Source organism: Bos indicus, chromosome 12 (assembly GCF_029378745.1).
Source record: "Bos indicus isolate NIAB-ARS_2022 breed Sahiwal x Tharparkar chromosome 12, NIAB-ARS_B.indTharparkar_mat_pri_1.0, whole genome shotgun sequence".
In the NCBI taxonomy this organism is placed as follows: domain Eukaryota; kingdom Metazoa; phylum Chordata; class Mammalia; order Artiodactyla; family Bovidae; genus Bos; species Bos indicus.
This window is the reverse complement of record NC_091771.1, coordinates 3774276-3799309: the sequence shown is the minus strand read 5'-3', so window position 1 is coordinate 3799309 and position 25034 is coordinate 3774276. Positions and strand designations below refer to the sequence as shown.

At 37.3% G+C, this 25034-nt stretch overlaps 1 pseudogene; it reads right to left on the bottom strand.

The window, feature by feature from the left end:
• The window catches only part of LOC139186282 (tigger transposable element-derived protein 1-like), a 68487-nt pseudogene extending 45899 nt beyond the window's left edge, over window positions 1-22588 (bottom strand).
• Window positions 22589-25034: the final 2446 nt, after the last annotated feature.

Genomic DNA, 25034 nt, shown 5'->3' with positions numbered 1-25034 from the left:
GTGGCAATGCCTGAAGAATTCTGAATTCATAATGGCACATCAACTTTCAACTAACCCACTGTAGCCAGACACATAAAGCCTCTGCCTTCTTTGTGGATTCAATGCACTGCCTGGACCTGTTGAATGTCTCAATTCTACAGTGCTTTAAGTAGAAAATGTCACCATGACTTCAGAGGGTGTTCTTCATGGTTAGGAACTGCTATAAATGTTTGATTTCCATGACAACTTAAAATTTCCCAGCTTTATCAGTTCAAGCCATGTCCTTAAAGTAGTTTTGATATTACTGGGGATTTTATTATTATTTAATATACTCAATGTACATACTTAACAAAGCTTACTTGCAAGTGAAGCATTTCCAGCCAATATTTAAGAATTACTTGATTAAGAAAAAAGTGTTCTCCTCAATTATAGGAATTCTCACAGTGCTTTCACTTGACTTTAGTATGATGCAATTAATTTTATGTAAACATACACTCTTCTACTGCCAAAAATAATTTCGTAAATCAATGGACAAACTGACATCAGTTTTTTGAGGTAAGATGTTGAGTCATACTGACAAAATATAGATAAAAACCCTGAAAAATAAATAGGCAATATTATAGGAAGTGGAATATAGGAGACTTTAACTTACCATCATTGCTTTGAATCAGCGTTAACTTTTCGGTTTGCTTTTATAACAATTTTTATATTGTGTTTCCTTTTTTGGTAAAATTTTCAGTTACACTAACATATGGTTAGTATATGCTATGTGCTGTGTGTATATGTTATGGAACTAACAGGTATAGTGTATGGATATGGTATGGACCTAACAGAAGGTGAAGATATTAAGAAGAGGTGGGAAGAATATACAGAACTATACAAAAAAGATCTTCACGACCCAGATAATCATGATGGTGTGATCACTAACCTTGAGCCACATATCCTTGAATGCAGTCAAGTTGGACTTAGGAAGCATCACTCCGAACAAAGCTAGTGGAGGGGATGGAACTCCAGTTGAGCTACTTCAAATCCTAAAAGATGATGCTGTGAAAGTGCTGCACTCAATATGCCAGCAAATATGGAAAACTCAACAGTGGCCACAGGACTGGAAAAAGTCAGTTTTCATTCCAATCCCAAAGAAAGGCAATGCCAAAGAATGCTCAAACTACCACACAATTGCACTCATCTCACACACTAGTAAAATAATGCTCAAAATTCTCCAAGCCAGGCTTCAGCAATATGTGAACCATGAACTTCTTGATGTTCAAACTGACTTTAGAAAAGGCAAAGGAACCAGAGATCAAATTGCCAACATCTCCTGGATCATTGAAAAAGCAAGAGAGTTCCAGAAAAACATATATTTCTGCTTTATTGACTATGCCAAAGCCTTGGACTGTGTGGACCACAACAAACTGTGGAAAATTCTGAAAGAGATGGGAATACCAGACCACCTGACCTGTCTCTTGAGAAATCTATCAGGAAGCAACAGAACTGGACATGGAACAACAGACTGGTTTCAAATAGGGTAAGGAGTACATCAAGGCTGTATATTGTCACCCTGCTTATTTAACTTCTGTGCAGAGTACATCATGAGAAATGCTGGGCTGGATGAAGCACAAGCTTCAAGATTTCTGGGGGAAATATCAATAACCTCAGATATGCAGATGACACCACCCTTATGACAGAAAGTGAAGAAGAACTAAAGAGCCTCTTGATGAAAGTGAAAGAAGAGAGTGAAAACATTAGCTTGAGGCTCAAGACTCAGAAAACTAAGATTATGGCATCTGGTCCCATCACTTCATAGCAAAGAGATGTGGAAACAGTGGAAACAGTGGCAGACTTTATTTTGGGGGGCTCCAAAATCACTGTGGATGGTGACTGCAGGCATGAAATTCAAAGAAGTGTGCTCCTTGGAAGAAAAGTCATGAACAACCTAGACAGCATATTAAAAAGCAGAGACATTACTTTTCCAACCAAAGGTCCATCTACTCAAAGCTATGGTTTTTCCAGTAGTCATGTATGGATGTGAGAGTTGGACCGTTAAGAAAGCTGACCACCGAAGAATTGATGCTTTTGAACTGTGATGTTGGAGAAGACTCTTGAGATCCCCTTGCCCTGCGAGGAAATCCAACCAGTCCATTTTAAAGGAAATCAGTCCTGAATATTCATTGGAAGGACTGATGCTGAAGCTGAAACTCTAATACTTTGGCCACCTGATGCAAAGAACTGACTCCTTGGAAAAACCCTGATGTTGGGAAAGGTTGAAGGCAGAAGGAGAAGGGGACGACAGAGGATGAGATGGTTGGATGGTATCACCAACTCAATGGACATGAGTTTGAGCAAGATCTGGGAGTTGGTGATGGACAGGGAAGCCTGGAGTGCTGCAGTCCATAGGGTCACAAAGAGTAGGACATGACTGAATGACTGAATTGAACTGAATCATCTATTCACTGAATAATTCATCACCTAAAAGGTAAAACTTGAGGCTCTCAGTATTTCAGTAAAGTGTTCAAGTTCACAGGACTCATTCATGGTGGAGCCCAACCTTAGAATCTAATTTTCTGTTTGCTTTCACTTCAAAGATCATATTCTTCCTGTCAAGTAATGTTGCACGTTGGCCAAAATGTGTCATCTACACGAGTAAACATATATCCTCTAATTTCTTGCAAATATTTGTTCAAGAATTTTAAACTCCTTAATTTAAAAGATATTAATTTGCTACCTACAATAAGCTTCCTGCTGTGGAACACTTAAAGCAAAAGCATGTGTTCTCCATTTTCATGTAGCTTCCATCCGAAGGAATGGCAGCCCTCTGCTAAGTGCTTGAACACACAATTTTTATCATTAAAGTTAAATAAGTACTGCTATTTATATTTTTACATGTATATATATGGGCAACTGAAAACAGACATAGATGGCCAAAAGGAAAAATTAAAGAATTTAAAAAAACTTTATTTTTGCCAGGTACACCCAATCAAGATGCATTCAGTGTCCTAAAAGAAGATTAGAAAAGTCATTTTGTTGTATTTCATTTTCAGTGATTCTTGCTGGTCTTGAATAATTGTTACTTTTTATAAATCAGTCTTTAAAAATTTGTCCTAAATTTGGTCTGAGATTAACACTAAGCTTACTAATTCATCACTATGTTAGCCTATTTATCTTCCTCTCATCCTATATAATAAACCATTGTTATTATTTTGAGAAACATTCACTAGTATTTTGACTCTTTTTCTGCTCTTTAAAATGTCAGATGTTAGTTACGATGGACTGACTGTATTATGGGCAAGCTACATCATTGGTTTTTGATATATTTCATCTGAGCCAGAAGAGCTGAACTTATTCAGAGAGACTATTAGAATCTTTTCACCCACTTTGAACTTAAATCCTTCTCAACAAGGTTCATTCTCTCCTTTTTAGTTCGTAGATCACTCACAATGACAGAGAAGACAGGTAAAATAGAGTTGAGTGGTTCTGCCTTCTTTTTGTCACTTATCAACAATCAATCATCAGCTGCTGGTAGTATACCTATCCCTTTATTCTTCTTTCAGATACAATTTAAAAGCCCTTAAATTTGTTATGTACTTTTCATTGGAATGCCTTGCAAAACTCAGCTGTCATGAAACTTCATCATCTAGTGTGTTTTCTTTGGTCTGGTCTTGTCAAATATTCTGTGTTGGCTGTATTATCATCCTCATAGCTTCCCAACAGAGCCTCTTATCATCTAGTAACTTTTAATTGTGAATTCTGGTACTTGATATCCACAAACACAGAAAATGGTATGTTTTGAAGCTGAATTGCAAATAGGAAGTTGTGTTTGGAGGGAATTGTCTGAATGGCTCAGAGTAGCACTGACCTCTTGAAAGGCTCAGTTTTTGGTATGGAGTGAAGTAGACTTGAAGAAATAGGAGAAATACTGGGGGTTAAGGGAAAATAGACCAGAGCTTTAAGAAGACTGGAAGTCAGAAAGAGTCTGGTTAAAGGGAGGAATCACATAGAAACACACGGTGTTATAGCTAGTGATCTTGACATATCGGTCTACATTAACCAAGAATTATCTTCTCTTTCAAACTGTCCCATTTTTAACAGTCATTTCAAATACAGGGAGTTTTATTTCTTTGAAATATTAACTGCTAATAAGTGAAATATATTTGTATCACTTTCTTACTACTACATTGTTCTTTTTTATGCAAGTAAACAAGGGAGTCAAAAGTTTTATCTTTTATGTTATGAGTTTTGCATTAGATTTTCCATTGTAATATGTCCAAAAATCATTTAAAAAATATTTTGGTAGACATTGGAATCTTACTTTCATTTCATCCTATAAATATATAACTATGTATGCATGCATGCTCAGTCTTTCAGTTTTCTCTGACTCTTTGCGACCCCATGGACTATGAACCACCAGTCTCCTCTGTCCAGGGCATTTTCCAAGCAAGAATACTGGAGTTTCCATTTCCTTCTCTAGTAGATCTTCTCAGGTGAGGAATCAAACCCATTTCTCCTGTGTCCCCTGCATTGGCAGGCAGATTCTTTACCACTAGCCATCTGGGAAGCTCCTATATATCTATGAGTAAATATTTCATGCACATTATGTTTTAACTATGAACATAAATCAATGAATTATAAATAAAATATCAAAGCATATCATGAAACCATGTATATGATTTTGTTTGTATCTTTTAGGTTTACTATCAGTCATAGCTACTGAATTCATTTTAAACTAAAGATTTGTCAGTTTTTTCACAGGTTACTTGTTTGATTACTAAAAAGAAAGTTTAATATTTAGTTCAGTTCAGTTCAGTTCAGTAACTCAGCCATGTCTGACTCTTTGAGACCCCATGGACGACAGCATGCCAGGCCTCCCTGTCCATCACCAACTCCTGGAGTTTACTCTAAACTCATGTCCACTGAGTCAGTGATTCCATCCAACCATAAATAATGTCTGAAATCAAACCAAATTTGGTAAATTTTTTTCTTGGTAAAATAAGAAATTAATATTTTTGTGAATTCTTAAAACTATGTAATCCAAGTTTTTGGTTAGAATTTTCTAATCACTTAATCATGATTAAAAAATAAACATTGTGTTGACTTGGTTATTGGTTTCTAACATAGGGAAGAGCTGGGGTGCATATTTGTACATTTGCTTACCTGACATTAAATTCTTGCTCAGATCTGAAAACTAAAGTATTTACTGATTTTGTAATACTAAAACTGCAGAAATTAAGATTTTAAGAATCCACCAATCCTGAAATCAAAGTGACTTGAGTAGTAAATTTACCAGGAGATTAGAACTCTAAGCTCCTTTAGCAATCATAACTCTCAGGTGGAAATTTGGTCCCTCGAGGTAATGTGTTCTGTTTTTGCTTATTTTTAAAACATAGCAAAAAAAAAAAAAACATTTTTTTTAGGAAGTTAGATTTTCTTTCCTGTCTTAGAGATATATCCTCGTCACAAATATAAAACCATGGCAACATGTTATTTCTGAGGGCATGCAGGAAAATGGAGAACATGATTGGCCATCATCCTGCATCAATGACCATTCATTATATGAATATTATAGATATAATTCTTGCTTGGGGTGAAAAGTTGAATTATAGGAGCTCCAAAGTCTAAAAGTCCAGATAGCTGTAATATTCTTTAATATATGTGAAGAAAAAGTGGAGATCAGCATATGAGGAGAAGGTAGAAAAATAAAGGAAGCTAGAGGCAGGGTTTATACAATTTAATAATGATAATTATTGTGCATCCCATGTAGTTTTGCTCACTTCTTCGAGTTCAGGTCTCATCTTCATCAGTTTCCAGCAGGGGGCATAGAGAAAATACAATTTCCATCATCCCTCTGTGCCCCAAAATCATTATATCTTAGTTTTTTGATACGAAGTCAGGAAACAAGCTGAATTTATTTTTTGCATTTAACCTCAAACTCTTTCACTGAACTCCAAACTTTGGGGAAATACAGTTAAACAAGACAGTCATGAAGATATCTAACCTATTATGATTCTAAAAATCCTTCTCCCCAAGTTTAAGTTCACGCACCCTGGGGTGGAGAGGATCAAACTCATTATGTTGTTTATCCCAGGTAACTATAAAAAGTGAGAACTTCTAAGTTTCACACTCAACAATTAGCTAGTTTTCTCTTTACTACTGTGAGTATAATTGGATTTGAATGAACAGGATAAATATAAGAGCAGTCTCGATATGGGGTGGTTGAAAGATTCAATAACATGAATCCTAGTAAGCATATATATTTTGTTAAAATAATATAAATATTAACAAAAATAATGATCAAACTCACATTAATGTTGACATTCTTATAGCAATCTTTACATCACTGTTTAATATATATCTAACTGTAACTCTATACCATGTTAATTGAAGCATTTTCTATGGTTTTTATTTCTTTTGATCCTTAAAAAAAACTTAGCTCACTATTAACATGTAAGTTTATAGTACATAACTACTGTCAGATGTTATTGACAAAAATAATGAATGATTGGTAACTATGGTGTAACTATTAAATCTAACTAATTATTAGATATATTTCAAACTATTTTAAGTCAATTCAGGTTTAAAAACCAAACAAATTATATCTCAGGTTGGTAGAGATGATGATTTTCATCTTTTATCTTTTCATGACTATTTAAAGGAAGACAACCCATTTTCTTATATAAGAATTATCCTCCTATTCATACTTCTTATTGCATATCTCTGGACCTGTATCTAAATTATTTTCACCCTTAATTACTTTTTTCAATGTGTAAAATCACTTAAGATGCTTTATTTATCGCTACAGCATCAAAATGAGTGTTTCCCCTTCTCTCATTCTCTGACTAAAAACTATCTCCTTTGTCTGATAATTAACATTTTAGTCTGACTTTTCCTTCACAATATAATTGAAATTTGTTTGCTAAAGCATTAGGGTCTCATTATTGACAAAAGCATGCAATATACTTTCATCCCAATCTGACTAATCTATGGTATTTGAAATTGAAATCCACTCCTCATTTTCAGCACTATTATCTATAATCTGTGTCTCTTAACAGTCATGATATTTTTCCCTATTTTTCTTCTCTGTATAGTTCTTTCTGACTACACATAATTAGCTTTTTTCTCACTCTAAATTTCAACCATTGGCTTTTTCTTCTTTCCCCTATTTTTCTCTTTTCATCTACTCCAGTTTCAGTTCACACTCTTATTGAAAGAGATACTTCCTAACATCAAGCAGCTGTAAAGCAGCAATTTCTAAATCTGCAACTCAAAGCAAACCTCTCACTTGGACTCAGCCATTGTATTTCTGTCTCCTTAATGGATTATATGAGCATATTTAAATGATATCTCAAGTTTATAATCCAAAATGAACTAATAACCCTATAACAATTTCTTTGATTAGCCCTCCTTCCATTCTTGTGGTCATGTTAATGAAAGGCACTCACCTAAATTCATAGTTCTCCCTTAATTATTTGTTGTTGTTTTTCAGTCACTCAGTCATGTCCAAATCTTTGTAATTCCATGGACTGAAGCATGCCAGGCTTCTCTGTCCTTCACTATCTCCTGATGTTTGCTCAAACTCATGTCCATTAAATCGATGATGCTATCCAGCCATTTCATCCTCTGTAGTCCCCAATACTTCCTGCCCTCAATCTTTCCCAGAATCAGGGACTTTTCCAATGAGCTGGCCCTTCGCATCAGGTGGCAAAATATTGGAGCTTCAGTAGCAATCCTTCCTGTGAATATTCAGGCTTGATTTCCTTTAGGATGGACTGATTTAATCTCCCTGCAGTCCAAGGGACTCTCAAGAGTCTTTTCCAACACCACAGTTCAAAAGCATCAATTATCTGGTGCTCAGCCTTCTTCATGGTCCAACTCTCACATCCATAAATGACTACTAGAAAAACCATAGTTTGAATATATATACAAGTGATCCCTCTGCTTTTTAATATGCTGTCAAGGATTATCATAGCTTTTCTTTCAAGGAGCAAGTGTCTTTTAATTTCATGGCTGCAGTCACCATCTGCAGTGATTTTGGAGCCCCCCCCCCCCAAAAATAAAATCTGTCACTTTCCATTGTTTCCCCATCTATTTGCCATGAAATGATGGGACCAGATGCCATGATCTTCATTTTTTGAATGTTGAGTTTTAAGCCAACTTTTCACTCGCCTCTTTCACCTTCATCAAGAGGCTCTTTAATGCTTTAATGCTCTTTCTGCCATAAGGTTGGTATCATCTGCATATCTGAGGTTATTGATATTTCTACCCGCAATCTTGATTCTAGTTTGAGCTTCATTCAGCCCAGCATTTTGAATGATGTACTCTGCATATTAGGGCTTCCCTCACAGCTCAGTTGGTAAAGAATCTGCCTGCAGTGCAGGAGACCCTGGTTGCATTCCTGGATTGGGAAGATCTCCTAGAGAAGGGTTAGGCTACCCACTCCAGTATTCTTGGGCTTCCCTGGTGGCTCAACTGGTAAAGAATCTGCCTGCAATGGAGGAAACCTGGGTTCAGTCCTTGGGTTGGGAAGATCCCCTGGAGAAGGGAAAGGCTACCCACTCTGGTATTCTGGCCTAGAGAATTCCATGGATTGTATTGTCCGTGGGGTCACAAAAAGTTGGACACGACTGACTGACTTTTCCCTTTCACTCTGCATGTAAGTTAAATAAGCAGGGTGACAATATATAGCCTTAACATACTCCTTTTCAAATTTTGAACCACTGTTGTTCCAGGTCCAGTTCTAACTGTTGCCTCTTGATGCAGATTTCTCAGGAGGCAAGTAAGGTGATCTGCTATCCCCATCTCTTTAAGAATTTTCTACAGTTTGCTGTGATCCACACAGTCAAAGGCTTTAGCACAGTCAATGAAGCAGAAGTAAATGTTTTTCTGGAATTCTCTTGCTATTTCTATGATCCAGTGGATATTAACAATTTGTTCTCTGGTTCCTCTGCCTTTTGTAAATCCAGCTTGTACATCTGGAAGTTCTTGGTTCACACACTGTTGAAGCTTAGCTTGAAGGATTTTGAGCATTACCTTGCTAGTGTGTGAAATAAGACAATTATGCAGTAGTTTGAGCATTCTTTGTCATTGCCCTTCTTTGGATTGGAATGAAAACTGACCTTTTCCAGTCCTGTGGCCACTGCTGAGTTTTCCAAATTTGCTGGTATGTTGAGTGTAGTATTTTAACAGAACCATCTTTTAGGATTTGAAATAGCTCAGCTAGAATCCTATCACCTCCACTAGCTTTGTTTGTAGTGATGCTTCATAAAGCCCACTTGATTTCATAGTACAGGATATCTGACTTTAGGTGAGTGATCCCACCAGCATAGTTATCCAGGTCATTAAGACCATTTTTGTACAGTTTCTCTCTATTCTGGCACCCCTTCTTAATATCTTCTTCTTCTGTTAGGTCTATACCATTTCTGTCCTTTACTGTGCCTATGTTTGCATGAAATGTTCCCTTTGTATCTCTTCATTATTAGAACACAGTTAAAATATATGTTTTTCCCTCCCTTGGTCTTACATGTGTCCATAGGACTGAGCTCCAATAGATGTAATGGGAGAGGAAGTAATATATTCTATTTATATATATGACCAGAGACATCTTTAATATATGCTCTTTTATCCTAATTTTCTTTAAGTTGGAAGGAAACTTGAGATCAGTTTGATTGCTAGAAATTGGAAATTAGGAAAATCTCTCTCAGTTTAAGTATCTGTATGATTGTGTTGGAGAGAACTGCCCCCCAGAATTCCATTTTATGAGTGAGGAATAATCTCCTGGTGTATTATACCATTAGTCATTTGAGGGACTTTATTACGTTGAATACCACACACACGAAAAAATAAAGACAGCTAATCCCAGAACTTGAATGTCATTGTAGACCTCTGCGTTTCTCTTGCTTGATCAGTCATGTGCACACATACATCTGTGTATGTATGTATCTACCTATCTGTCATTTATTCTTCCCATTTATCCCTATAATTCCCTCATTTAATTCAGGTATTCATCTTTTCTTAGCTGAAAATTGTCAGTGGGCCTTTAACAAATCTTATCCCCCATCTCTGCTTATCCCCCATCTCCACTCAATCCTTTATACAAACTAATTCTTCATAAGTAAATGCTTAATTATTAAACTCACCTACTCAAAATATTCAGTTATTGTCATTACTTTCTATTAGTCTAATACTTATTGAATACTGTAATTTAGGCATTTCTGGTATGCTGCTGCTGCTAAGTCGCTTTAGTCATGTCCGACTCTGTGTGACCCCATAGACAGCAGCCCACCAGGCTCCCCCGTCCCTGGGATTCTCCAGGCAAGAACACTGGAGTGGGTTGCCATTTCCTTCTCCAATGCATGAAAGTGAAAAGTGAAGTCGCTCAGGTACAAACAAGTATAATCCCTAATTTTAAGAAATTGTTTAAATGAGAATTAGACATGAAAATAAAAACACTAACTTTTGCCCGTTGTGCATAGGATAAAAGTAAAATTCCTTGGCTTGACATGAGAGGACTTAGTGAATTTCTAGTAGTTATTAAACAGATGTTTTGAGAGCATTTGAGAGAAAAAGCAATGATCATTAGGAGCCAGCATGGGCTCACAAAGAATAACTTCTTTTTTGATAGAGTTGCTAGACTGGCAAATTAGGTGAATTTTATAGACAAACTTTGTTAATTTCAGCAAAGCTACATTTGTCTTCAGGAAAGTTCTTCACTGATATCCTTGGAAGAAGATAGGAAAATATTAGTTGGAAGGCAAAGTATTAGAATATTAATTGATGGATATATGATAATAAAATTCCCTTCTATATTTGATACTAAGTTATTCCCAAAGAGACTGAATATGGGAATAATGTAATCAGAAGTATTCACTATTAATATTAAACTAGGACTACTCTGAAGAATAGATTTGATTGTAGAGAAACTGGAGACAATTGGACCAGTTGTCACTGTGCCATTCAAAATGGTAAACAAGAGTTACATGTGACTATCGAACACTTGAAATGTGGCTGGCATCACTGAGGAACTACATTTCAAATCTTATTGAATTAAATTAATTCAAAGTCAAACATTGAAATATGATTAGTGGCCAGCATATTGGACAATAAAAATCTAGCAGCTTTCCATCATCAAGGACATTTCTACTGGATATTCTAGGTTTGACAGACATAAGGTAAAAATGAACAACAATGATGCATTTGTGATAGAAAAGGAACTAATTCAAATCCAGAAATTATTTAAAAGAACAGCTGAAAATGGAAGCATTAAGGTTTGAGTGAATTAAGAAGCCCCTCCACCTACAAGGCTAGACAAATGCTTTAAGAGAAAAATCTTAGAATGCACACTTTTAAACTACTTAGAAAAAGGTGAAATAAATGAAAAAAAAATTTTTTTCATGTATGCAATTGCACAGGTAAATTTAGACCTGTGATGGTAAAATTATTTGGTCAGTGCTTATCACATTTGGGCTTCAATAGAGGCACTTAGCATATTGTTTTATTTAATCCTCATTTGAAATCCTAAAATATAGTATTTATTCAATGTGTAATATCATTATCATCAAATTTTACATATGCAGAAGCAAAGACTTACAAAAAGTAAATATTATATCTATAAGATTACACAGTTAAATCCCTGACCTGGCAGGTATTTCAACCCTCATCTCTCCAAAACCAGTATCCTAAATTTTAATCACCAGATACCACAGCCTCTAAGAGTCTTGTCACATTCTTCCTCTATTAAAGGCTAGTGTGAGAGGTAGTTGACATTTTATGATAGCAATGCCATGATCAATTAAAACAGCCATTTTGAAATCTATAATAAATCTAATATTCTTATTCTTTTCTGAACACATGTTCCAGCACTTACTTGTATTTTGTATAATAATGGTTCAACATGAATTTATTTCAGCAGCAAAATCAACTTCTATAATTAATACAAACTATAAATTAAAATATATAGCATTAATATTATAGTAATAACTCTAAAATAAATGATTGTATTTTAAGTCACATTGTAACAACTTATTGCTTGTAAGTAAAATCTGAGAACTACAAGTGTGTGCATCAATAACTATGCTGTCATTGATATACAGTTTGGGTTTTTATTTTTAATTTCCAAACTTATCATGTTTTTAGACCCAAATCAAGAAATTATTCAAACTTATTACTATCTCTATTCTAACCCCAGAGTGTCCCGCACATGTTAATACATAATTTGAGTTTATAATTTATCACACACTTGCCTTCTGAAAAAGAATACGACATTTTGGAATTAAAACAAAATTAAATGACGGGAACTAAAATGCATTCATATTTCCCTTGGCTCTCAGTAATAAGAAGATGTGACACCTTGAAGGAAATGAATCCACTTCTTGATCTTTGCTTTTCTGCTAGTAAAAGCTCGCTTAGAACATAATCTACAGGATTTGCTCCTCTCAGAAAGTCTGTTTCACATGAATCTCCTTGCTAAATAGGTATTTGTTTGGCAGAAACTTTTGTTACTTGGGGATGAAATGCAGAGTATAAACATCAATTCATGTTCAAAGTAAAGAGGTGACCTAGGCATTTATGTTATTTGAGATAATACTGTTATTTTTCTCCCCTGTTTTTCCTCTCTGATGCTATCCTTAGAAATAGAGTTCACCTTTCTGCATCATAAGCAGAGCAACAAAAACTATGCAGAAGAGAAAAGTGAAAGTCTCTCAGTCGTATTGGACTCTTTGTGACCCCATGGACTATTCAGTCCATGGAATTCTCCAGGCCAGAATACTGGAATGGGTAGCCTATCCCTTCTCCGGTGGATTTTCCCGAGCCAGGAATTGAACCGGGGTCTCCTGCATTGCAGGTGGATTCTTCACCAACTGAGCTATCAGGGAAGCCATGCAGAAGAGAAAGCATTGCAAAACTGGTAAAGTTTGCTGGCAAAAAGAAGGGACCAATGATTTTGATACTCTTTCAAGAAAAGGTGCTTGGAACTGGAAGCAGGAATACTAGATGGGCAGGTCCCGAAAGGAAGTAAATTGCTTTAAGAGAGTGGTTCAGAGGGTAAAGAATTTGCCTGCAGTGCAGGATGTGGGGATTCATCCCCCAGGTTAGGAAGATCCCCCAGAGGAGGAAAACGGCAACACACACCAGCATTCTTGCCTGAAAAATCCTATGGACAGAATAGCCTGGTGGGCTACAGTCAAAGGGTCACAAAGAGTCAGACAGGACTGAGCAGGTAAGCAACCACAAAACAAAAAAATGAGAAAGTGAAAGTGAAGAAGAATGCCTGTGGTTCTCATTCTGGAAACCCAAGTCCTCTGCCTCTAAGGATATAATCAAACAAGGAAGACTGGGCCTAATTTGTCTACCCTTCTTCACCCAACATCATTCAGCTTTGGTACAATTCCAAGATGCTTAGATAAAGAAATATTTCAACTAGTATTACTGTTCACTAGTGAAAATTAAAACTCTGTTTTCCAAACCTGAGAGATAAGCAGGAGTATATGTCTTGGTAATCCTTATTATGTTTGAGAATTTTCTGAGAGTTGCTGGGGAGGTGAGGGTGGTAAAAATAGAAGAAAGAAATTTGCCTCTGGCATGTCTACTGGCAAGCCCCTATCTGACACTACTAGGGAATAAAATTTTCTTTCTTAGTATGCATGGTCAACAGCTACAGATGCATCTCTGATTATTTATTGCTTACCACATTTGATTAAGAGTCACAGGCTTGTTGTTTATTATTTCTGATTTATGGCCCATGACTGATATCCCCAGGTGATGGCCCCAAGTTCTCATGAGTAAGTTGACCCATATCATGCTCAAGTTTTCCCCCCACAAACTTTTGTTAAATTTTCTCACAATTTACCCTTCTTGCTGGTTCCATTGTTAGTACATTTTTATATATGCATAAGATCAATTTTTCTATCACTTTTGATTGAATGGATGCCATGCAGTCCAATTCCAGTACAGTTATTTGGGAGTTGTCAGAAGGGGTATCAGCTGAAGCTTCAGTAAGGGTTTGGTAGCAAGCAGAAGTCTGCTGCAATCTGACCAGCAAGCAACTACCTCCATCTGGCATTCTAGCCAATAGGCAGTCAACTTCTACTTCTTATATGCATCCGCGGAACTGGGATTCTCAGATAAATGCAATATGCCCAGTACAATTTGAATTTCAGATCTATTTGCTTTACTGTAATGTATGGGATAAATTTATATTAAAAAATTTAGTTGTTTATCTGAAATTCAAATTTAACTGACATGTCTGGTTCACAGAGCAAAGGAGAAAGTAGCCTCAATACAGGTTATATAACTTGCCTTACAATCTTTCAAGGATAGAAATGACATCTTCCAAGATATTCTTTTGGAAAGAAAGTAGGGTAAGGTATAGCTAGAGCCATAAGAACAAAAAGAGACTGTATGGATACTAAGAGAATCATAGGAGTTATAATAAGCTACATCCTTTTGGGTATTTTGTTCCTCCAGAAATTTGACTAGAGTATGCAAGCATGAACCCTACTATATTGGTTCATGTTGGTTCACATCTTATCCGAAAAAAAAATTATGAGTAAATCATAATCCCCTTTATCCATCTATGAATTAGCTATTGCAAATGAAGCCATTTATATAATTTAACACAGAATGCAAGATTCTCCTCTGATTAACTAAGCAAAATAGACTATATTATCTAATCACACTAAACAACATTTTTCTCATCTTAAATCAGTAAAGCAATATTGTGTATCTCAAAATTAATGCTTTTGAATTGTGCTGTTGGAGAAGACTCTTTAGAGTCCCTTGGACTACAAGGAGATCAAACCAGTCAATCCTAAAGGAAATCAGTCCTGACTATTCATTGGAGGACTGATGCTGAAGTTGAAGCTAAAGTACTTTGGCCACCTGATGTGAAGAACTGACTCATTGGAAAAGAGCATATTGAAGGTGGGAGGAGAAGGGGATGACAGAGGATGAAATGGTTGGATGGCATCAATGACTCAATGGACATGAGTTTTAACAAGCTCTGGGAATTGGTGATGAACAGGGAAGCCTGATGTGCTACAGTCCATGGGGTCACAAAGAGTTGGACACGACTGAGCAACTGAACTGACAGACCGAAGAACTGACAAGCTGAAGAAGTTTTCATTTAAGTGATGTGACTCAAATGGCAGAATAGAAGGACATGTGCTCATCTTCTCCTCTGAGAACTCAAAAACTGTAACTAATCACCGAACAATCACTGACAGGATAATGTTGGATCCCACCAACAAAAAGATACCCCATATGCAGGGGCAAAGGCGAGGCCCCAACAAGACGGTAGGAGTGACAAAATTGCATTTAGAATCAAACACCATACCCACCAGAAAAGCTTGGAGGGCTCAAATAAAACCGTGTGCCCACCTGGACCCAGGAGGAAGAATCAGTGACCCCACAAGAAACATAGCCAGACTTTCCTGTGAGGGTCCAAGAGTCTCCAGTGGAGGCCTGGATCAACAATGGCTGCCATGGGGTCAGGGGCACTGAATACAACAGTCCTGGCATAAACACTTTTGAAGGAGGTCGCCATTACCCAGTTATCCAGATCATAGTTTGGCCTCAGACCAATCTACAGGGAGGGAACACAGCACCACCCATCAACAGAAAATTGGATTAAAAATGTACTGAGCATGGCTCTGCCCATCAGAGCAAGACCCAGATTCTCCCACAGCCAGATCCTCCCATCAGGAAGATTCCACAAACCTCTTATCCTTAACCATCAGAGGGCAGATAGAATGGAAACCACAATTACAGAAAACTAACCAAACTGATCACTTGGATCACAGCCTTATTTAATTCAATGAACATATGATCCATGCAGTGCAGGGCCACCCAAGATAGATGGGTCATGGTAGAAAGTTCTCACAAAACATGGTCCACTGGAGAAGGGAATGGCAAACTACTTCAGTATTCTTGCCTTGAGAACACCATTAACAGTATGAAAAGGCCAAAAGATATAACACTGAAAGATGAACTCCCCAGGTTGGTAGATGCCAAATATGCTACTAGAGAAGAGTGGAAAAGTAGCTCCAGAAAGAATGAAGAGGCTGGCCCAAAGAGAAAACAGTGCCCAGTTGTGGATGTGACTGATGATGGAAGTAAAATCTGATGCTGTAAAGAATAATATCGCGCAAGAACATGGAATGTTAAGTCCATGAAACAGGGTAAATTGAGGGTGATAAAACAGGAGATGGCAAGAGTGAACATTGATATTTTAGGAATCAGTGAATTAAAATGGACCAGAATGGCAAATTTAATTCAGATGACCATTATATCTACTACTGTGGGCAAGAATCCCTTAGAAGAAATGACGTAGCCCTCATAGTGGGCTTCCCTGATGGCCCAGACAATCCAGTGTCTGTCTGCAATGTAGGAGACCTGGGTTTGATCCCTGGGTTGAGAAGATCCCCTGGAGAAGGAAATGGCAGCCCACTCCAGTACTCTTGCCTGGAAAATCCCATGGATGGAGGAGCCCGGTAGGTTGCAGTTCATGGGGTCACAAAGAGTCGGACACGACTGAGTGACTTCACTTTTCTTTCACTTTTTCATAGTCAACAAAAGTGTCCAAAATGCAGTATCTGGGTGCAATCTCAAAGGCCAGAATGACCTCTGTTCGATTCCAAGGCAAACCATTCAATATCACAGTTATCCAAGTCTATGCCCCGACCGCTAATGCCAAAGAAGCTGAAGGTTGAACTGTTCTAAGAAGACCTACAAGGCTTTCTAGAACTAGCGTCAAAAAAAAAAAGATATCGTTTTCATCATAGAGAACTGGAATGCAAAAGTAGCAAGTCAAGAGATACCTGGAATAACAGGCAAGTTTGCCTGTAGTGTACAAAACGAAGTAGGGCACAGTCTAACGGAGTTTTGCCAAGACAGTGCACTGGTAATAGCAAACACCCTCTTCAACACAAGAGAAGAGCCTACACATGGACATCATGAGATGGTCAATACCAAAATCAGATCAATTATATTCTTTGAAGCTTAAGATGGAAAAACTCTATACAGTCAGAAAAACAAGATCAGGAGCTGATTATGACTCAGATCATGAACTTATTGCCAAATTCAGACTTAAATTGAAGAAAGTAGGAAAACCACTACACCACTCAGGTATGATCTAAATCAAATCCCTTAGGATTTTACAGTGGAAGTGACAAATAGATTCGAGGCCTTAGATTGGATATAGTGCCTGATAAACTATGGATGGAAGTTAGTAACTTTGAACAAGAGGTGGTGATCAAAATCATCCTCGAGAAGAAAAAATGCAAAGAGCTTGTCTGAGAAGGCCTTATAAATAGCTGGGAAAAGAAGAGAAGTGATAGACAAAGGAAAAAAGGAAAGATATATCCGTCTGAATGCAGAGTTTCAAAGAATAGCAAGGAGAGATAAGAAAGCCTTCCTCAGTGATTAATTCAAAGAAATAGAGGGAAACAATTGCATGGGAAAGACTAGAGATGTCTTCAAGAAAATTAGAGATACCAAGGGGATATTTCATGCAAAGATGGGCTCAATAAAGGACAGACATGGTAGGGATCTAACAGAAGCAGAAGATATTAAGAAGAGGTGGCAAGAATATACAGAAGAACTATACAAAAGATATCTTAATGACTGAGATAACCACGATGGTGTGATCACTCACACAGAGTCAGACATCCTGGAGTGTGAACTCAAGTGGGTCTTAGGAAGCATCACTATGAACAAAGTTAGTGAAGGTGATGAAATTCCAGCTAAGCTATTTCAAATCCTAAATGATGATGCTGTGAAAATGCTGAGCTCAATATGCCAGAAAATTTGGAAAACTCAACAGTGGCCACAGAACTGGAAAAGGTCAGTTTTCATTCCAATCCCAAAGAAGGGTGATGTCAAATAATGTTCAAACCACTGCACAAATGCACTCATCTCACATGCTAGAAAAGTAATGCTCAAAATTCTCCAAGATAGTTTTCAATAGTACACGAACTAGGAACTTCCAGATGTTCAAACTGGATTTAGAAAAGGCAGAGGAACCAGAGATCACATTGCCAACATCTGTTGTATCATGGAAAAAGCAAGAGAATTCCACAAAAACATCTACTTTTGCTTCATTGACTACGCAAAAGCCTTTGACTGAGTGGATCACAACAAACTGTGGAAAACTATCTTATAGAGATGGGAATACCAGACCATCTAACCTGCCTCTTCAGAAATCTGTTTGAAGGTCAAGAAACAACAGCTAGAACTGGACTTGGAACAACAGACTGCTTCCAAATTGAGAAAGAGATATGTCAAGGCTATTGTCACCTTGCTTATTTAACTTATACACAGAGTACATCATATGAAATGCTGAACTGATTGAAGCACAAACTGGAATCAAGATTTCCAGGAGAACTATCAATAACCTCAGATATCAAGATGATAACCACCCTATGGCATAAAGCGAAAAGAAACTGAAGAGCCTCTTGAATAAAGTGAAAGAGGAGAGTGAAAAAGCTGGCTTAAAACTCAACCTTCAAAAAACTAAGGTCATGGAATCTGGTTCTTTCACTTCATGGCAAATAGATGGGGAAACAGCAGAAACAATGGCAGACTTTATTTTCTTGGGCTCCAAAATCACTGAGATGGAGACTGCAGATGTGAAATTAAAAGACACTTGTTCCTTAAAAGAAAAGTTATGACCAACCTAGACAGCATAATAGAAAAGCAGAGAAACTTTTACCAACAGAGGTCCATGTCTTCAAAGCTATGGTTTTTCCAGTTATCATGTATGGATTTGAGAGTTGGACTGTGAAGAAAGCTGAGTGCCAAAGAACTGATGCTTTTGAACTGTTTCTTTGGAGAGGACGTTTGAGAGTCCCTTGGACTGCAAAGAGATCAAATCAGTCCATCCTAAAGGAAATCAGTCCTGAATATTCATTGGAAGGACTGATGCTGAAGCTGAAGCTCCAGTACTTTGGCCACCTCATGCAAAAACTGATTCATTAGAAAAGATCCTGATGCTGGGAAAGATTGAAGGCAGGAGGAGAAGGGGACAACCGAGGATGCAAAGGTTGGATGACAGCATTGACTTAATGGACATAAATTTGAGCAAGTTCTGAGTTTTGGTGATGGACAGGGAAGCCTGGTGTGCTGCAGCCCATTGGGTCACAACGAGTCTGACACAACTGAATGAGTCAACTGAAGTGAACTACAGGGATCATTGCTTGAATTACATTACGCACTTAATCATTGAACTAGTTTTAACAAGAAGATATACTTCTAGGACTTCCCTGGTGGCACAGTGGAACAGTATCTAACTGCAAATGCAGGAGACGCGGGCTCAGTCTCTGGTCCAGAAGGATTCTAACATGCCTCAGAACATCAGAGCTGGGGTGCCACGATTACTGAGCCTGCTTGCATCAACTATTGAAGCCTATGCTCTCCAGGGCATATACTCCCCAGCAAGACAAGCTACTGCAAGGCGAAACCTTCACACCACAAATCAAGTAGTCCCTGCTCCCTGCAAATAGAGAAAGCCCAGACAGAGCAATAGGACAACCAAAGATATAGCAAAACCAAATAAAATAAAATAAACAAATCGTTGTTGTTGTTCGGTCATTAAATCAGGCCCAAGTCAGCCTGACATGCTGACAGCCTCTCGGACTGCAGCATGCCAAGCTTCCCTGTCTTTCACTGTCTCCCAGAGTTTGCTCAACTTCATGTCCATTGAGTTGATGATGTCATTCAACCATCTCATCCTCTGTCATCCCCTTCTCCTGCCTTCAGTCTTTCCCAGTATCAGGATTTTATTCCAAAGAGTCAGCACTTCACATCAGGTGGCAACAATATTGGAGCTTCAGCTTCAGCGTTAGTCTTTCCAGTGAATATTCAGGGCTGATTTCCTTTAGGATTGACTGTTTTGATCTTGCTGTCCAAAAGCCTCTCAAGAGTCTTCTCCAGTGCTACAGTTTGAAAGCATCAATTATTTTGGTGCTCAGCCTCGTATATGGTTCAATTCTCACATCTGTACATGACTGCTGGAAAAACCACAGCTTTGAATGCAAGGAACTTTGTTGGTAAAGTTCTGATTTTTAGTACTCTGTCTAGCATTGTCATAGCTTTTCTTCCAAGGAGCAAGCATCTTTTAATTTCATGGCTTCAGTCACCATGCAGTGGTGGGACCAGATGCCATGATCTTAGGTTATCAAATGACGAGTTTTAAGTCAGCTTTTTCACTCTCCTTTTTTACCCTCATCAAGTTCCTCTTCACCTTCTGTCATAAGGATAATGTCATCTACATATCTGAGGTTGTTGATATTTCTCCCAGCAAACTTGATTCCAGCTTATGATTCATCCAGTATGGCATTCCACATAATGTACTCTGCATATAAGTTAAATAAGTAGGGTGACAATATACAGTGTTGTCATACTCCTTACCCAACTTTGACCCAGTCCATTATTCCATGTCTGGTTCTAGTTGCTTCTTGACCTTCATACAGGTTTCTCAGGAGATAGGTAAGGTGGTCTGGTATTCCCATAACTTTAAGAATTTTCCACAATATGCTTTGATCCACAAAATCATAGGCTTTAGCGTAGTCTGTGAAGCAGAAGTAGATTTTTCCACCCCTGGAATTCCCTTCCTTTTTCTATGATCCAACGGATGTAGGCAATTTGATTTCTGTTCCCACTGCCTTTTCTAAATCCAGCTTGTACATCTGGATGTTCTTAGTTCACATACTGTTGAAGCCCAGCTTATATGATTTTGAGCATGACCCTGCTAACATGTGAAATGAGCACACTTGTACAGTAGTTTGAACATTTCTTGGCATTGCCCTTCTTTGAGATTGAAATGAAAACTGAACTTTTCCAGTCTGATCATCATTGCTGTGTTTTCCAAATTTGGTGGCATAGTGAGTGCAGCAGCACATTAAGAGCATCATCTTTTAGGATTTCAAATAGCTCAGCTGCATTTCCATCACCTCCACTAACTTTGTACTAATGCTTCCTAAGGCCCAGGATGTATGGGTCTAGGTGAGTGACCACACCATTGTGGTTATCCCGGTGATTAAGATCTTTTTTTTTTTTTTTTTAAATAGTTCTTCTGTGTGTTCTTGATACCTCTTCTTAATCATGTCTGCCTCTGTTAGGTCCTTGCTGTTTCTGTTCTTTATTGTGCCCATCTTTGAAAGGAATTTTCCTGTAGTATCTTCAATTTTCCTGATGAGATCTCTAGTCTTTCCCATTCTATTGTTTCCCTCTATTTCTTTGCATTATTTTACTTAAAAAGACTTTCTTATCTCTCCTTGCTCTTCTCTGTAACTCTGCGTTCAGTTGGGTATATTTTTCCCTTTCTCCTTTGCCTTTTTTTTTTTCTCTTCTTTCCTCTGCTATTTGTAAGGCCTCACCAGACAACCATTTTGCCTTCTAGCATCTATTTTTCTTTGGGATGGTTTTAGTCACCACCTCCTGTACAATGTTATGAATCTCTATTCATATTTTTTCAGGCATTCTGTCTACCAAATCTAATCCCTTGATCCATTCATCATCTCCACTATAGAATCATAAGGGGTTTGATTTAGATAATACCTGAATGATCTAACAGTTTTCCCTACTTTCTTCAATTTAAGCCTGAATTTTGCAATATAGATGTGATGACCTGAGTCACAGTAAGCTCCAGACCTTGTTTTTTTTCTGACATTATAGAGCTTCTCCATCTTTGGCTACAAAGAATATAACCAGTCTGATTTTGATATTGATCTTTTGGTGATGTCCATGTGTAGAGTCTTGTATTGTTCAAAGAAGTTATTTGCACAGTATGTTCTTGTGACAAAATTCTGTTAGCTTTTGCCCTGCTTCATTTTGTATTATAAGGTCAAACTTACCTGTTATTCCAGGTATATCTTGACTTTCTACTTTTGCATTCCAATTACCTATGATAAAAAGAACATCTTTTTTGATGTTAGTTCTAGAGAGTCTTGTAGATCTTCAAGAATTGTTCAGCTTCTTTGACATTAATGGTTTGGACACAGACTTGGATTACTGTGATGTTGAATGGGTTGACTTGGAAATGAACCAAGGTCATTCTATAGTTTTTGAGATTGCACCCAAGTATTGCACTTCAAAGTCTTTCATTGACAATGAGGGCTCCTCCACTTCTTCTAAGGTATTCTTGCCCACAGTATTGGATACAATGGTCTTCTGAATTAAATTTTCTCATTCTCATCCATTTTGTTCCACTGATTCCTGAGATGTTGATGTTCACTCTTGTCATATCCTGCTTGACCATATCCCATTTTCCTTGATTCATGGACTTGACATTCCAGGTCTCCATGTTATATTGTTCTTTACAGCATCAGACTTTATTGTGAGCAAAAGATACATCCACAGCTGAGTATCATTTGCACTTTGGTTCTCTTTCCCAAATAGCATATTGGACACCTACCGAACTTGGGGATTCATCTTCTGGTGTTACATATTTTTGCATTTTCATGTTGCTCATGCGGTTCTTGAGGCAAAGATACTGAAATGATTTGCCACTCTCTTCTCCAGTAGAGCAAGTTCTGTCAGAGCACTTCACCATGACTCGTCCATCTTGGGTGGTCCTCACAGCATAGCTCATAGTTTCACTGAAGTACACAAGGCTGTGATACATGCGATCATTTTTGTTAGCTTTCTGTGGTTGTGGTTTTTCATTCTAGAGGCTGTGGGATTGTAGTTCTTGCTTCTTCTTTCTGTCCTCTGATGGATGAGCATAAGAGGCTTGTATCAGCTGAAGGATTCTGGGAAAACCTGATCTTGCCCTAGTGGGCAGGGCCGTGCTCAGTAAACCTTTAATCCAATTTTCTGTTGACGGGTGGGTCTCTGCTCTCTCTCTGTTAGCTGTTTGGCCATAAGAGACCAAGGGGCCCTCCAAAAGAGCTCATGCCAACATGTGCCTCCCAGGACTGCTCCTGCCAGCGCCCTTGTCCCCTCTGCAGGCTGCTGCCAACCCTCACATCCACAGGGCACCCACAAACCCACAGGCAAGTCTGGCTCAGTCACTTGTGGGTCACGTCTCCTTTTCCCTGGGTCCTTGTGCACACAAGGTTTTGTTTGTGCCCTCCAAGTGTCTCTGTTTCATCATCTTGTGGAAGCTCTGTAATCAAATCCTGCTATCCTTCAAAGTCAGGTCTCTGGGGATCCCCAGGCACTTTGCCAGATCCCTGGGTTGGGAAGTCTGATGTGGGGCCTAGAACATTTGCGACAGTGTGAGAGCTTCTTGGGTATTATTGTTCTCCATTTTGTGAGTTTTCCACCCAGAAAGTATGGGATTTGATTTTAACCTGATTGTACCGATTCTGCCATTTTGTTGAAGCTTCTCCTTCTTCTTGAATGTCTACCAATGTGTCTACATTGGTAAGTGGATTCTTTACTACTAATGCCACCTGGGAAACCCTAAATATACCAATAAATTATATATAAAAAAGAAGATATAGCTATAAAGTATAAATTAAATATGTTAGCAATTATATATTACATAAATAGATGTTTTTAACCAAAATAGACTTCAGTTTATCACAGTATCCTTTACTCATAAGACAGTATTCTCATACAGAGTAAACGTTCAAAAGTATTTTGCTGGAGAAGTGAATCTATTCGGATAATTCAATTTAATCTTACAATTTACTGTCAGAACCAAGTTCTATCATCTTGCCTGTGCTTTTCAAAACACTGGCTTAGAAAATTTGTTTTTATTAAGATATATTTTAAATTCCATAGCTTTGTTAATAATTTGCCCTTTCTTCAGGTCTGATTAATCTATGATGGAAGATGGAAAATCTCTCTTAGTTAAGTAGCAACATGCTATTCTAAAAATTTGAATTTATTTTATTTTTAAACTTTTTTTTTCCCCATAGGGTTTTATAGCTACCTTCTTCATAAGCTACTGTGAATATGAAATTATTAATTTCATTTCCAGATGAGGAAGAAAATCATTCTGAAAGTAGAAAACATTATTGCTATAATTATGCAGTAAATCAAAATTAAATTATTGCTAAAATTGTTTTAATAGTATAATTTTAGTTTTTATTATTCCTAATTAAAAAGAGGAAAATATTAGTGAAATAAAATTATTTCCTGTATCCAAATTTTCACATTTAATATTGTTCTTGCTAGTATTTGTGTATATATCCATCATAATTTAGTAGCTGAAAAAGATGAAGGAACATTCCCTTTCACATCAACAGAAACTGACTTCTGAATTAAAGCTACTTCATGTAGCTAGTCTCTCCACAATAGGAATTGATGATCTATTATTTCATAGGGGTTGGGACTTCTGACAAGAATATCTGGTAATTAAGAGAATTAAATTGTATGGATGAACAAGATTAGATTGTGTACAAAACCAAAAAGAAAAGAGAAATTCATACTGCTATAGAACAAACGTTTTAACAAAGCTTTAGGAAAAAAAAAAAAGAATAGACACTAATCAAGCAAAGTATCATTCAAGCATTATATACAATGTAACCAAGAACAGGCCTGAAAAGATGATATTGGAGTAACAGTGAATAATAAAATCCTTCAATGCTAACTCCCATTTTATGATTACTAGTTCTTTGATCGGATTATATATGAGAAATTACACTAGTAAAGTACTAAATATATTTCAATTATTGAATTTGTCATCAATATATCACCAAAAATGACCAACTGCCAAAATTTTGAGTCACCTACAAAGGAGCTGAATCAGAATGAAACTTTCTAGAAACATAAATCTAGCTAACAAAAGCTGCATTATTGAAAACCAAATATAGTCACAGTAGTTGAGCAGTTTTTATGGGACTGGTTTTGTCAAATGTTTTATTTTCATTTTTTAAATTTAAATTCCCAGAAACCCTCAGGTAGAGTTTCCTTCTCGTTCCCATGTTATAGGTAAGACAACTTCAGAAAACGAATTGCTAAATCTCACATGATCAGTATGTGGAAGAGCCAGAATTGATATTTCCATAACCATTTGTCTATTATCATCTATATCTATCTACCATTTCATCCATCCATCTAATTAGCTATCTATCTAAGTCCTCTGAATTAAAACTCCTATGCTGTACGTCCTACCTGGT